Source organism: Lolium perenne, chromosome 7 (genome assembly GCF_019359855.2).
Source record: "Lolium perenne isolate Kyuss_39 chromosome 7, Kyuss_2.0, whole genome shotgun sequence".
Classification (NCBI taxonomy): Eukaryota; Viridiplantae; Streptophyta; class Magnoliopsida; order Poales; family Poaceae; genus Lolium; species Lolium perenne.
This window is the reverse complement of record NC_067250.2, coordinates 331,940,702-331,952,466: the sequence shown is the minus strand read 5'-3', so window position 1 is coordinate 331,952,466 and position 11,765 is coordinate 331,940,702. Positions and strand designations below refer to the sequence as shown.

Below are 11,765 nucleotides of genomic sequence, written 5' to 3'. Positions count from 1 at the left end.
TGCGCCGCCCTCCCCAGGCCACCCTCTGTATAAGTGATCGCCGTGCCAAAACCCTAGGATCCGAGAGCAGATCGCATTGGTGGTTATGAGTTGCAAAAGGCTAACGAGTTGATTCTTTTATTAATCAGACAAAGGAACTTAACATTTATTTATGTGCTTTGAGATTCGGTATTCCTCCTACTGGGTTAGTTTAGGCCCGTTTATTCCGTCTTGGGCCGTGGTCGTTGTCTGGGCCGTTGTGCTTGTCTCATTGTGTCCAGGGCAACGGTGACGGCGCCGACGGGGATGGCTAGGCAGACAGGTGATGTGTAAAAGCCCTAACCCTTTGAACCCCAACCCCACAATCATCTCTCTCACATGCCTCTCTCACTCCTGCAATCAATATTTCCGGAGGGACCTAGAACAGCTGCTGCGACGAGGGACCAAGAAAATCTGCTGCCGGAGGGACCGACGGCACGACCAGACGCCAACGCAGAGGCAAGTGCAAGGTCAGGCTCGTCTACCGTCGTTGTCCAGGTTTGTTTGAACCTTGTACTTCCCCTTTCTTTTTTGGATCTCCTACTAGTAGGATTGATCTGGTACATACTATCCACCTCATCTGGTCTTTTTTACTTTTCGATTTAACTAATTAGTCATTAGGTCAACGAAATCTGGTCTTCTAAGCTTGTTAAAAGTAGATATGCTTGTTCATTTGTCTCCTTCAACAAATAATTAACTAATTAGTCATTAGGTCAACAAATCTAGTAGTTGATTAAGTAATGTAGATCTGCTTGTTGTCCTTTTCGAGGGACTACATGTGCTACATACCTTGGTGTCCACATATGGGGATACAATATATCATCTACATTGTCCTCAAATTTTGTCTGTACTGCATTTATATCTTGTTCCTGGATCCAACTATTTTATTGATTTTTTGATGAATGAACTGGTCTTTGTTTATCATTTTTTGATGAGCCATCTTATCTACTAGATGTAGCATTGTAATCGCATGCACTACTGGCTTATCAAATCTATTTCATGAATTGATAAGCATTGTCTTTTCTGCTATAGTAGTTTGTTTTCTGCAGTACTAACTGTTAATTATTGGCAATTTTGTCAATATGATTTCTAATTGTTAATTACTACATTTTACAAAGGATTATTTCGTGTACTCGATTTTTGAAATTGTAGGATTATCGTAGGATCATTGTGATGCCCCAAAACCGGTACCATGAGGATCCCAGCGAATCCGCCGAAATCCGCATGATATCGATCCAGAGACGCCCTCCGACACGACGTGCGCGACGGATCACACACGTGATGCCGGAGGAATTAACACGAGCGGTAACATTACAACAGGATTACAATAGAGCCCACAAGAATAGATATATTAAAACAATGACTCCATCGAGTCAAGATAAAAATATACAATACAAAGATTCAAATCATACAGAAGATCGAATACGTCCGAGTACGGACAAGATACAAATTGGAATAAGAGTCCTGAAGATAACCAGTGGTGTCCATAACCCTGCCCAGGCCAAGCCGGAAGGGTAACCTTGCTAACCTCGTCTTCATCGAACATAACTTCATACCTGCATGGTTATGTCCCAAAGAAGCAGCAATAAGTACGGGTTCATACTTAACAAGACTTCAAGACGTATAAGCAATCATCAACCAGCCGTCCTTTGTACTTGAGGCACGCAGGGGACTTAGAGGACACAAGAGGAACATCATATGATATATGGTGGGGTTAAGCGGCAGAGCGCAAGCACTAAAAACCTATAGAGATACTCTACAACAGTCGTCTATCAGAGAAGGTGAGAGAGCGCATAAACTAATAGTTCTATACTCTGCAAACATAACACAGCCGATGTGTTCCCCCCTCGCAAGGAAGTACTTACAAGGGCACTCACACGGTTGATAAGTTTTAACCAGTTATTATTTAAGTTGTTCTATCTTACTATGCAAGTTATTAGTATTGAAACAACAGGTGTAAGTTGTCTATGGTCGAGTCATACAGCTCCAAGTCGTCCATAACCGCGGACACGGCTTATCGATAAGATTTAACCCTGCAGGGGAGCCCAAATGTGCCCACACGCACGATCAACCCAACCGAGCAAGGGAAGGATATCACGACACACACTCTCCTTCACGACAACAATGTCCAGGAAGCCACCTAACCAAGTTGAACCCGAATTGAAGTCCGGCCGAATCTCCGAGACGAACCTAGCTGTTTGCGCCTACGGCTTCCGAGGGTCAAAACACACACTGGGGCGAATGACCCGCTTCAGCATCGATGAACGAACGTACCGCATCCTATACGTGCATACCAGAAACAAGGGATACAAGGCACCCAGGGGCTGCCCAAAATAAATAAGTAACAAGCTGGCATGCACGCAATAACCAAAGGAAAACATATAAACTAGTTGTGGCCACTGGACAAAGCTGTAGATTCCGCCAGTGGTCGAGGGGAGACCCATAGGCATACCCACATGTGGTTAGAGCACTCAGTCTCGAAACAGATAACAAGAACTCGGGGTCCTAGATATTTAGGAAACACAAGTGAGCCGTCACAAAACGATCAGCTGACCCACCGATGCCTCTGCTAACAGCTATTAACAAGTAACCATGATACCCTCAACAGATATATCCATAAGCCATGTGTCATGATTCCCCAACAGATAACCCGATAAGATAGCGATAATGGTAACACAATATAAATAGCACTAGCATGCACTACGACTCGCAAGGCTGACCCGAAACCAAACAATAGCTGTAGGTGGTTGGTGGAGGCAATATAGGCTGCTTGAGGTACAAAGTGGAAGGGACACGTGACAAGAACGCAACTCAAGGATAGCATAAGGGAGAAGGCAAAATAAAATAGGTGAGCGACTACTGCAGAGACAGGAGTTTAGGAAATGCTTGCCTGCCTAGGAACATTCGGAGAACTCATCGTATCTCACCGCACCACTTCGCGATCCTATCCGGGAAGAAGCAAATGCTACAACAAACATCGGATGCAAATCTTACAACTACGAAAGAAAAATCGGCATGCTCAAGATATGGTATGCATGGCATGGCAAACATGATGCGATGCAACTTATCCGTATTAATCGGAGTCGGAACCCCGGACAAACAAATTAAGGTTGGAGTTGCATTTTCTACCGATAAATTTAAGTGTTGATTAGCATGGCACAACATGGCAGGGGTGAGCTACTTCAATATTAAACAGAGCAGGGGAAACCATAGTCGGTGTCCGAAATACTCCGCATATATGTTAGGTGAACATGCACAAACTATCACGTCGCGACATGATGCAAGATGCAAACAAGCATATGGATGTCATATTCAGATTCTTCACATTTTTCTGATCAATTTTCATATATAAAACATTTTATTTCAAGTTATAATTTGGAAGATATGAATTTTACAAAACATAGACATTTTGTGGAAAAACAGGATAGACGTGAGACTTTTCTCACCGAAGGGAACGAGCCCGGGTCACTGACGCGCGGGTCTGGGTGCTGCTGACCAGACACTGACTGGGATCTGCTGCAGATGTGGCGCCGGGGTCTCTGACGAGCGAGGTCCTTCTGTCAGTTGCACAGGGAAGAATTAATCCACAAAAAGGATTGGGATTCTGTATCGACCACGATTTCAACACAGGTCAATTGGAACAGGATACAAGGAATAGACGACCAGCTGGTCTACTGTGTCGGTATTGAACAAACAAGGAAAAGACTTCACTTGATGCTACCTACCTGGCTGCAGTGCTGCACGACGCAGACGGGACGAACGGTGACGAAGGTGCGCTCGAGTTAGGCGGGGACACGGCGAGCAGTTGCCACGATCTGGAGTCGGACGAGGCCGATGGTGTGGTGATGTGCATTGAGACGGAGGCAGACATGCTCGGAGACATTCGGGCGTGTCGTGCGCTCTCTCGTGTACGAAGACGTAGACGACGCAGTCGGAGACGGAGAGCGCCAGTGTGCGCTGCTGCCGTCGAGCACGGACAGAACCTACAGCATGCGGAGGACGGCGATCTTGAGGTGGTGCTGAGTCGGCGACGCGGCGCTTGGCCGAGGCGCGAGGACAACGTAGACCATCGCGGAGGGGGTCGTCGTTGCATGCATGTGATGAACCTTGGGACGCAGCGGAGTTGGGCTGAAACAAGGGCGTGCCTTTGAGGCGACGAGCAGCGGGCGTCGACGAAGATGAGCAGCGCGCGGAGAACTTGCAGGGTGGCCGACCGGAGATGAAGCAGGGAGCTTGACGGTGTCGAGGTTGCCGGGCGTGCACGGCGGCGCGTGTGGCCGTGGTGGTGCAGCACGCTGGCGACGCGCACCGCAGGGAGAAGCCCGGAGGAACAAGCAAAGCGGAGCAACGGGAGGCCGACGTGTGGAGGCAGAGAGGAAGAGAAAACGGAGGGAGAAGAGAAGATCGCACGGCTTGCTTGCTGGCTTGCTCCCATCCCGGCCGTGTGTGTGTGATGAAGTTTGTTGTGGTCCACATGCTTGTGGCTGCCGAATTGCACGGGCACGGTGGTGCGCAAGCAGAAGGTGCTAGCTACGCGCGCAACGTGGAAGAAGAAGAGCACGGGAGGATCGCGCGTACGGCTCCGGTCGATCCCCTCCGACGAAGCCAAGCCAAGCCGTATACGGCGTGATAGGAGAAGGTGCACAGCATCAGGGCGCCAAAACGGCAGGTGGTTCTGTTGTGTGAAGAAGACAAAGCTAGGCCAGTTGTTGTTAGCTCCTCTGTTGTTGTTGTTCCTAGCTAGCTAGTGAGCTGTGTGCGTGCCCATGGGATGGGATCGATCTGACGGCGGGAGGCATCGTTCTAGATCGCGGACAAGCGAAAGGGTGTGTCCCTTTGTGCATTTCGACAGGCTGAGCTGAAACGTACGTACTAGGCATGCAGGAAATGTACAAAGAGAGCTGAGCTTCGCTTCACACGATGGATGAAGGTGAAGAATGGGGAAAGGAGAGCAAGAAGAGGCGCGAGGGTGAAGTGGACGGTATGGGGCGGCGTACCGTGAGCCGGCGTCCTACCGCGCGCTGCCGCTACCGCACATGGACATGGACATGGGGAATGGCAATGGGAGTGGGGGGTGTGCACGAAACGCCAAAAACTAGAGTGGAGTGGAGTACCCCCTGCCCCGGCCATGCCACATTGACGCTAGCCTACCTCCACACCGTTCGTCCGTTGCCTTGCCTGCACGAGCTAGCTAGGACGCAAACGCCCCGACCCGCTTTATAAGCCGGGCGGGCGGGCCTCCACATCACCACCACCGCACCTCAGGACGGCTCCTGAACCATCTCATTCTCGCCACATCACCCCCGCCCACTCCCTCCATCAATTCCTCCCTCCGCATCCCTCCTCCCTCCTCGATTCATCGCCGATCCGCCAATCCCTTCCTTCCTAGGTAAACATCCTGCTCCTCCCTCCCTACTACGGATTCGATGCATTGCGTTGCGTTGCCTTGCTTCTTCCTTCATGCGTGCGTGCGTCCGTCCACTGCAAATCAATAAGGTGGCCGCTCTCTCTTCATCAATTTCCTCCCTTGATGCGCGCGTCAGATTCCCTCGCGCATTTTCATTTTTTCTGGGAGTGAGATGTTGCCCGACGAGTAGGGCGGGCGCGGCGGTGTTCCTGCCTGCCACGACGGCGATGCGATTCTTCTTGGTCTTGGGTGGAACTGCAGGGGACTATGGCGCGCGCGCGGCTCCGGGATCAGACGTCACAGGGGTGGATCTGTAACGACGGCCGCGGCTAGGATCACGGTTCCCAGTTTCATTTCATCATCAGTAATAATAATAATACGCACATTCTTTTTTTTCTTCCTATAATTTTTTTTTTATAATGGCCACTTTATTACTTATGAAAAGCAATTACACCCTATATATAATTGCGCTGAATGTTATTACTTCAGTTATCCCCTGTGTATGTATCCAGCGAGCCTGATTCTTCATCTCTACGACCAACTTGTTTTTGTTTTGTTTTCGGTTCCCAACAACCTAGGAAGTCGTCGTCCTTGGATCCTGCGCCTGCGCCTTCGCCTTTCTTCCAATTTTTCGGCTTCTCACCACCTCCGTTTCATAATTACCACACTATAGTACTTAACAATACACTTTCTTCCATAAGCTTCCCCTCTCCAAGCCGTACGTGTTATCAAACCCTGCAGCACACTCAGATGAGTTCCTCCTGCAAAACATTCCAGTGAGTGAGTGAGTGATCTGCACTCAGTTTTGGACCTTGGAGCCTGCCGCTACCGCACATGGGGAATGGACATGGGGAATGGGAGTGGGGGGTGTGCGCGAAACGCCAAAAACTAGTGTGGAGTGGAGTACCCCCTGCCCAGGCCATGCCACATTCACGCTAGCCTGCCTCCACACCGTCCGTCCGTTGCTTTGCCTGCACGAGCTAGCTAGGACGCAAACGCCCCGACCCCCTTTATAAGCCGGGCGGGCGGGCGGGCCTCCACATCACCACCACCGCACCTCAGGACGGCTCCTGAACCATCTCATTCTCGCCACATCACCCCCGCCCACTCCCTCCATCAATTCCTCCCTCCGCATCCCTCCTCCCTCCTCGATTCATCGCCGATCCGCTAATCCCTTCCTTCCCAGGTAAACATCCTGCTCCTCCCTCCCTACTACGGATTCGATGCATTGCGTTGCGTTGCCTTGCTTCTTCCTTCATGCGTGCGTGCGTCCGTCCACTGCAAATCAATAAGGTGGCCGCTCTCTCTTCATCAATTTCCACCCTTGATGCGCCCGTCAGATTCCCTCGCGCATTTTCATTTTTTCTGGGAGTGAGATGTTGCCCGACGAGTAGGGTGGGTGCGGCGATGTTCCTACCTGCCACGACGGCGATGCGCTTCTTCTTGGTCTTGGGTGGAACTGCAGGGGACTATGGCGCGCGCGCGGCTTCGGGATCAGACGTCACAGGGGCGGATCTATAACGACGGCCGCGGCTAGGATCACGGTTCCCAGTTTCATTTCATCATCAGTAATAATAATAATACTCACATTCTTTTTTTTCTTCCTATAATTTTTTTTTTTGATAATGGCCACTTTATTACTTATGAAAAGCTATTACACCCTATATATAATTGCGCTGAATGTTATTACTTCAGTTATCCCCTCTGTATGTATCCAGCGAGCCTAATTCTTCATCTCTACGGCCAACTTGTTTTTGTTTTGTTTTCGGTTCCCAACAACCTAGGAAGTCATCGTCCTTGGATCCTGCGCCTGCGCCTTCACCTTTCTTCCAATTTTTTGGCTTCTCACCACCTCCGTTTCATAATTACCACACTATAGTACTTAACAATACACTTTCTTCCATAAGCTTCCCCTCTCCAAGCCGTACGTGTTATCAAACCCTGCAGCACACTCAGATGAGTTCCTCCTGCAAAGCATTCCAGTGAGTGAGTGAGTGATCTGCACTCAGTTTTGGACCTTGGAGCCTGCCGCTACCGCACATGGGCAATGGATATGGGGAATGGGAGTGGGGGGTGTGCGCGAAACGCCAAAAACTAGTGTGGAGTGGAGTACCCCCTGCCCCGGCCATGCCACATTCACGCTAGCCTACCTCCACACCGTCCGTCCGTTGCCTTGCCTGCACGAGCTAGCTAGGACGCAAACGCCCCGACCCCCTTTATAAGCCGGGCGGGCGGGCCTCCACATCACCACCACCGCACCTCAGGACGGCTCCTGAACCATCTCATTCTCGCCACATCACCCCCGCCCACTCCCTCCATCAATTCCTCCCTCCGCATCCCTCCTCCCTCCTCGATTCATCGCCGATCCACCAATCCCTTCCTTCCCAGGTAAACATCCTGCTCCTCCCTCCCTACTATGGATTCGATACATTGCGTTGCGTTGCCTTGCTTCTTCCTTCATGCGTGCGTGCGTCCGTCCACTGCAAATCAATAAGGTGGCCACTCTCTCTTCATCAATTTCCTCCCTTGATGCGCGCGTCGGATTCCGTCGCGCATTTTCATTTTTTCTGGGAGTGAGATGTTGCCCGACGAGTAGGGCGGGCGCGGCGGTGTTCCTGCCTACCACGACGGCGATGTGCTTCTTCTTGGTCTTGGGTGGAACTGCAGGGGACTATGGCGCGCGCGCGGCTCTGGGATCAGACGTCACAGGGGCGGATTTGTAACGACGGTCGCGGCTAGGATCACGGTTCCCAGTTTCATTTCATCATCAGTAAAAATAATAATACGCACATTCTTTTTTTTTCTTCCTATAATTTTTTTTTGATAATGGCCACTTTATTACTTATGAAAAGCAATTACACCCTATATATAATTGCGCTGAATGTTATTACTTCAGTTATCCCTTCTGTTTGTATCCAGCGATCCTGATTCTTCATCTCTACGGCCAACTTGTTTTTGTTTTGTTTTCGGTTCCCAACAACCTAGGAAGTCGTTGTCCTTGGATCCTGCGCCTGCGCCTTCTCCTTTCTTCCAATTTTTCGGCTTCTCACCACCTCCGTTTCATAATTACCACACTATAGTACTTAACAATACACTTTCTTCCATAAGCTTCCCCTCTCCAAGCCGTACATGTTATCAAACCCTGCAGCACACTCAGATGAGTTCCTCCTGCAAAGCATTCTAGTGAGTGAGTGATCTGCACTCAGTTTTGGACCTTGGAGCCTGCCGCTACCGCACATGGGGAATGGACATGGGGAATGGGAGTGGGGGGTGTGCGCGAAACGCCAAAAACTAGTGTGGAGTGGAGTACCCCCTGCCCTGGCCATGCCACACTCATGCTAGCCTGCCTCCACACCGCCCGTCCGTTGCCTTGCCTGCACGAGCTAGCTAGGACGCAAACGCCCCGACCCGCTTTATAAGCCGGGCGGGCGGGCCTCCACATCACCACCACCGCACCTCAGGACGGCTCCTGAACCATCTCATTCTTGCCCCATCACTCCCGCCCACTCCCTCCATCAATTCCTCCCTCCGCATCCCTCCTCGATTCATCGCCGATCCGCCAATCCCTTCCTTCCCAGGTAAACATCCTGCTCCTCCCTCCCTACTACGGATTCGATGCATTGCGTTGCGTTGCCTTGCTTCTTCCTTCATGCGTGCGTGCGTCCGTCCACTGCAAATACATAAGGTGGCCGCTCTCTCTTCATCAATTTCCTCCCTTGATGCACGCGTCGGATTCCCTCGCGCATTTTCATTTTTTCTGGGAGTGAGATGTTGCCCGACGAGTAGGGCGGGCGCGGCGGTGTTCCTGCCTGCCACGACGGCGATGCGCTTCTTCTTGGTCTTGGGTGGAACTGTAGGGGACTATGGCGCGCACGTGGCTCTGTGATCAGACGTCACAGGGGCAGATCTGTAACGACGGCCGCGGCTAGGATCACGGTTCCCAGTTTCATTTCGTCATCAGTAATAATAATAATACGCACATTCTTTTTTTTCTTCCTATCATTTTTTTTTGATAATGGCCACTTTATTACTTATGAAAAGCAATTACACCCTATATATCATTGCGCTGAATGTTATTACTTCAGTTATCCCCTCTGTATGTATCCAGCGAGCCTGATTCTTCATCTCTACGGCCATCTTGTTTTTGTTTTGTTTTCGGTTCCCAACAACCTAGGAAGTCGTCGTCCTTGGATCATGAGCCTGTGCCTTCGCCTTTCTTCCAATTTTTCGGCTTCTCACCACCTCCGTTTCATAATTACCACACTATAGTACTTAACAATACACTTTCTTCCATAAGCTTCCCCTCTCCAAGCCGTACGTGTTATCAAACCCTGCAGCACACTCAGATGAGTTCCTCCTGCAAAGCATTCCAGTGAGTGAGTGAGTGATCTGCACTCAGTTTTGGACCTTGGAGCCTGCCGCTACCGCACATGGGGAATGGACATGGGGAATGGGAGTGGGGGGTGTGCACGAAACGCCAAAAACTAGTGTGGAGTGGAGTACCCCCTGCCCCGGCCATGCCAAATTCACGCTAGCCTGCCTCCACACCGTCCGTCCGTTGCCTTGCCTGCACGAGCTAGCTAGGACGCAAATGCCCCGACCCCCTTTATAAGCCGGGCGGGCGGGCCTCCACATCACCACCACCGCACCTCAGGACGGCTCCTGAACCATCTCATTCTCGCCACAACACCCCCGCCCACTCCCTCCATCAATTCCTCCCTCCTTGATTCTTCGCCGATCCGCCAATCCCTTCCTTCCCAGGTAAACATCCTGCTCCTCCCTCCCTACTACGGATTTGATGCATTGCGTTGCGTTGCCTTGCTTCTTCCTTCATGCGTGCGTGCGTCCGTCCACTGCAAATCAATAAGGTGGCCGCTCTCTCTTCATCAATTTCCACCCTTGATGCGCCTGTCGGATTCCCTCGCGCATTTTCATTTTTTCTGGGAGTGAGATGTTGCCCGACGAGTAGGGTGGGTGCGGCGATGTTCCTACCTGCCACGACGGCGATGCGCTTCTTCTTGGTCTTGTGTGGAACTGCAGGGGACTATGGCGCGCGCGCGGCTCCGGGATCAGACGTCACAGGGGCGGATCTGTAACGACGGCCGCGGCTAGTTTCACGGTTCCCAGTTTCATTTCATCATCAGTAATAATAATAATACGCACATTCTTTTTTTTCTTCCTATAATTTTTTTTTGATAATGGCCACTTTATTACTTATGAAAAGCAATTACACCCTATATATAATTGCGCTGAATGTTATTACTTCAGTTATCCCCTCTGTATGTATCCAGCGAGCCTAATTCTTCATCTCTATGGCCAACTTGTTTTTGTTTTGTTTTCGGTTCCCAACAACCTAGGAAGTCATCATCCTTGGATCCTGCGCCTGCGCCTTCGCCTTTCTTCCAATTTTTTGGCTTCTCACCACCTCCGTTTCATAATTACCACACTATAGTACTTAACAATACACTTTCTTCCATAAGCTTCCCCTCTCCAAGCCGTACGTGTTATCAAACCCTGCAGCACACTCAGATGAGTTCCTCCTGCAAAGCATTCCAGTGAGTGAGTGAGTGATCTGCACTCAGTTTTGGACCTTGGAGCCTGCCGCTACCGCACATGGGGAATGGACATGGGGAATGGGAGTGGGGGGTGTGCGCGAAACGCCAAAAACTAGTGTGGAGTGGAGTACCCCCTGCCCCGGCCATGCCACATTCACGCTAGCCTGCCTCCACACCGTCCGTCCGTTGCCTTGCCTGCACAAGCTAGCTAGGCCGCAAACACCCCGACCCACTTTATAAGCCGGCCGGGCGGGCGGGCCTCCACATCACCACCACACCCCCTCTCCTGAACCATCTCCCTCTCGCCACATCACCCCCGGCCACTCCCTCCATCAAGTCCTCCCCACATTTGATTCATCCCTCACTAGTGGAAAACAGGCCTTTTGATCCGGGTGGTTAGGGCCTTTTGTCGCGGGCGGCCAGCCGCGACAAGCAAGGCGCGATAAAAGGGTGGCCTTTTATCCCGGGTCACTTACGACCCGCGACATAAGGTCCACCACGTGGCAGCCGCGGGGCGCGCAGGGCACAGGCCCTTTTGTCGCGGGCGGTATTACCACCCGCGACAAAAGGCCCTCTACGTGGCGCGCGCACAACGCTTCTGCTTTAGGGTTTGAGGGGTGCAGCACCCCTCCCCCCCGCCACCGACCGCCTGTTATTTCATTTTTTTCGTCCGAAAATAAAAGTTGCATATATTTGTACGCTACTAGAAGTTGTACACATTCATTCATTATATATATATATAGATCGATCAAACAAATATTGGAAGCAGAAGTCGATTCCCCTTA

At 50.9% G+C, this 11,765-nt stretch overlaps 1 long non-coding RNA gene across 1 annotated transcript; it reads right to left on the bottom strand.

The window, feature by feature from the left end:
* Positions 1-1,227: 1,227 nt before the first annotated feature.
* Positions 1,228-4,693, bottom strand: LOC127312271 (uncharacterized). The gene is made up of 4 exons (XR_011749688.1): positions 3,744-4,693; positions 3,465-3,575; positions 2,909-2,983; positions 1,228-1,574 (listed from the first exon to the last, which is right to left on the bottom strand). It is a non-coding gene; the product is annotated as an uncharacterized lncRNA (long non-coding RNA).
* Between the last annotated feature and the right edge of the window lie 7,072 nt (positions 4,694-11,765).